Source organism: Eleutherodactylus coqui, chromosome 2 (assembly GCF_035609145.1).
Source record: "Eleutherodactylus coqui strain aEleCoq1 chromosome 2, aEleCoq1.hap1, whole genome shotgun sequence".
Lineage (NCBI taxonomy): Eukaryota > Metazoa > Chordata > Amphibia > Anura > Eleutherodactylidae > Eleutherodactylus > Eleutherodactylus coqui.
In genome coordinates, this window is record NC_089838.1 from 186,305,657 (window position 1) to 186,309,945 (window position 4,289).

At 45.3% G+C, this 4,289-nt stretch overlaps 1 pseudogene; it reads right to left on the reverse strand.

Moving 5' to 3' along the window:
* Window positions 1-895: 895 nt before the first annotated feature.
* Window positions 896-3,288, reverse strand: LOC136612022 (CD2-associated protein pseudogene; annotated as a pseudogene).
* Window positions 3,289-4,289: the final 1,001 nt, after the last annotated feature.

The window sequence follows — 4,289 nt, forward strand, 5'->3', positions numbered from 1 at the left end:
TATGTCATAGTTTTCCTCAGACATTACTTCCAGTTTGTCAACCTTGTTGGTCAGACATCTAGCATTAGTCACCATACAGTTTAGAAGGTTTTGGTTAATTTTTAATTGTTTGCTTTTAGATTTTTAAAATAGCAATACTTTTGTAGATGATGTGTTGTCCCATACTTTTGGTATGTGACAATACAGTAAAACATTACACTCTACATTTGTCTTCTATGATATTGTTCTTAGTAGCTAAGAAGCTAGTAGATAAGACTATTAGGTCAAGAATAGCGTTTTTTGGGTTTTATTTAGAAATATATTTATTACAATATGTCAAGACTATGTGCATCCCTTTTTTCAAAAGTAAATTGAATTGTAAATTAGTTCATATTCTAGTGTAACATTTTAAAATGCTTTAGGTATTCTTTTCATTTGCATTTGATTGTCAGTGTGTGTGTTTGACTGATGCTATACAGTTTCAAGAAAAAAATAAGTGAATGCTTTGTGAGGCTGCCTTAGGCTGGCTCCATATGGGCGAGAAAATTGTGCGATTTTTGCCTGCTGCGATAGTAAAAAAGCAGAATATGAAACCAATGATTTACAATGGTTTGATTCCCATCTGCGATGTACATTACTTAGGACTCTATTGGTGAGAAATATGTAGTCTAGAAGAACAAACTAATGATAAGGTTCCTGAAGAGCTGAGTGATCAACGGAAACGCGTCAAACCCAGAACCTATCTAGAACCTAAAATCTATGAAGCCCATGACCCATGTAGAACCTCAAATCTATCTATGTCTCTAGCTGATATTTTCAACTTCTATTGCACCATCTCATTGCTATTTGGAGTATCTACCTTTCGATAGTTGGTAACCAATCCCTTCTGATTGGGGACAATTTTTTTTTAACAATTTAGAAGTATTTAATAAAAGTCTGATACACAAATCCCTCTCTTTACATACAAGTTCAGTAGTATATTCAAGCACACCCAGTTCTGCACAGGAGGGTCGCGGTTCCAGCACAGTAAGAAGATAAGGCCCCTGTTATCTTATTGGCAAAAAAAGAAAAATCAGGAAAATAACGGTCTTCTGAAGAAAAAAAAAAAAAGTAAAAATCTGTAGAATGGAAGAGGTTTAATCATGCTTCAGTGAGCGGGAGAGGTCATTAAATATCTCAAAAAGGACTTTGATGTTGCGGGAACCAGGCGCCTCACGACAACTGTACGGCCTTCTTCAGCCGCTCGATTTCAATTTCTAAACTGCTCTGCAGCATTTTCTCCTCTTCTAAATCCTTTTTTATTTTGTCCAGCTCATTCCTATGCTATTTCCTGAGCGCATCCACTATAGTTAGCAGCTCACCGATCTGGGCTCTTAGCTCCTCAACTTCGCTCTTTTTTCCATCCAGCAAATCAAGTTTTGGTTTTGCTTCCACAATGACAGGATTCAAAATGGTGGTGTTGAAGAGGGCAGGGATGGGTTTGGACACTGTTGACAGGGGTGAGAATATAGATGATGTGGAGACGGCAGTCACCGATGGCTTCTTTACTTCCGGGGTCAATGGTTTGGCACTTTCCTCCTCTTCCTCATGATGTACCTTTTGGTCCTCAGTCAAGTCTTTATTCTGTTGAGATTGCACACCATTGAAGTGTCCCGGGGGTCTCTTGCCGGGCATCTTTGGTCTGCTGGCAGTGGGGTGGGAAAGGTTTTCTGAGGTAGTCAGCACTTCGTCAAAACTGAGTTCAGAGGGAACCTGTTCTCTCGTGCTTTTTATCGCACTTGGCTCAACCTCCACCGATTTCGGTCGACTCAAAATTTGCTCCAGATCCATTTTTGTTTTACTGAATGGCTCAAATTCAGACTTTGGTCAACTAAGAGGCGAGTCTCCATTAGGCTTGGATGGCGGTGTAGAGAAAGCTGGCTTTTCCGGTCGTTTGGGTGGGATGCAGGCTGGCTTCACTAAGCTATTCGACTTGTTTACAAGTATGGGTTTCTTGGGAGGTACCTGAGGAGTGGCTGGTTTGGAAGGCTTGGGTTCCAGAGATGGCTTTTCATCTTTCTCTTCTGGTTTTGGAGGAGTAAATCTCCTCTCTGATAAGCGAAGCTCCGGCTTTGGCACTACCGGACTTTTTACAGGAGGCGGAGGCTTCTTTGGCTTTTCCTTTTCAGAATCTTGGACTATAGCAGCAAAGTTGTCAGGAAAAACTCCTTCCTTCCCGTTGAGCTCACCTCTCCACCAGCCCGGATCTCCAGTGTCCTTAGATATTAGGTGGATGATGTCGCCATCTTTAAAACTAAGCTCATCATCATTGGTCGCCTCGTAGCTGTACAGCGCTCGGCATATCTCTTTGGCTTTAGGTTTGCTGTCTGTTTCTGTCATGGGGAGATCTGAACTTAGCGTTCGAGCGACTTTCGTCGGTGGTGTTGGAGTGGTTGTCGGCTTGTCAGGCTTCTTCGCCTCCGACTCAGAGCTCGGTATCCGTGTTTTGAGCTTCACAGAGTCTTTGAAGATGTCTCCAAAACCGACTCCCATGACTTTCTTTGGCTGTGCCACAGACAGCGGAGGCACTTCTGAGTTAATAGCTGGAGATAGTATCGGGGAGGCAGGGGAGGCAACAGTGGTGGCTGCTGGTTCTGCTGGATCCTCTGAGCTTTCCTGGCTTTCTCCATCATCCGACAGCTCCAGCTCCTTCCAGAAGTTTGAGGGAAACAGTCCCGCTCGCCCGTTAGTCGTCCCGCTCCAGCAGCCTTCTTCAACCTCCTCAGTGACCTCCAGGACGTCTCCCACCTTCAGCTCCAACTCGTCCTCGTTCTGTGGGCTGTAGTTGAACACCACTTTACATTGTCTCTTCTTGGATTTTCTCTTGATAGATTTGTTAGGAGGCGGTGGCGGTCCGATCCCAGGAATCCCGATGACGCTCATCCGCTGCACCAAGCTGGTGACATTTCCAGACTTCTCCCTTTTATGTATATTTTCCTCCTTCAGTTCAGCGTCCTTCTTAACTTCCTTAACAAAGTTATCAGGAAAAACCCCTCGTCGGCCATTGATCTCGCCTTCCATCCAACCCTCCTCATCCAGCCTCTTGACGTTCTTGATGATGTCCCCCACCCGTAACCTCAGCTCGTCCTCATGTATCGCATCGTAGTCGTATTCCACAATGTATTCGACCATGCTGCTGCTGCTGCCGCCGGGCTGCGGGGGGTCGTCCCGCTCCGACTTCTCAGCCCATCAAAATGCACTCAGTCCAGTCCCCGGGCTCCTCCATCCGCCGCCCCGTCCCCTCCCGCCCGCCGGTGACACCGCCGCAGCCTCCACCTGATTGGGGACAATTTTTGAATTGAGAGTCTTTTGCAGAGACTCTAGATCAACTATGGCATCAGGAGATAGGAGCCTCTAGTATTGGTGTTACGTCCTTATGATAGAAAACATAAACATTTTGGAGGGTGGCATACTGAATTTCTCCATTAATCAGTATCAGTGTCTGAGAATTTCAGTTTATTTTCATTTAAAGACCTCATGCAATCAAGTGTTGGTTCTTGCATAAGACTGCAACCTCTCCATCCTTTCCATCTTACTAATATGGGTGAAACTATATATACAGGCAAGACACATTTGGAGTGTGCCTTATGTCTGGATTAATCTTTGGAAATCAGTCTTGGTTTCCTGCATCACATTCGTGTTTATGTTCGTAGAATCCAGACACTAGTGGTGTTTATATTGATATATGTCATTCTTGAGCCCTATATACATTTTAGTCATTTAATTATTAAAGCTTAAAGGGGTTGTCCCGCGGCAGCAAGTGAGTCTATACACTTCTGTATGGCCATATTAATGCACTTTGTAATGTACATTGTGCATTAATTATGAGCCATACAGAAGTTATAAAAAGTTTTTTACTTACCTGTTCCGTTGCTGGCGTCCTCGTCTCCATGGTGCCGACTAATTTTCGCCCTCCGATGGCCAAATTAGCCGCGCTTGCGCAGTCCGGGGTTTTCTGCTTTCTTCTATGGAGCCTTTCGTGCAGGATGCCGGCTCCGTGTAGCTCCGCCCCGTCACGTGCCGATTCCAGCCAATCAGGAGGCTGGAATCGGCAATGGACCGCACAGAAGAGCTGCGGTCCACGGAGGAAGAGGATTCCGGCGGCCATCTTCACAGGTAAGTATAGAAGTCACCGGAGCGTGGGGATTAAGGTAAGCGCTCCGGTAAGCTTTCTGTACGTCCCTGCATCGGGGTTGTCTCGCGCCGAACGGGGGGGGGGGGGGGGTTGAAAAAAAAAAAAACCCGTTTCGGCGCGGGACAACCCCTTTAAG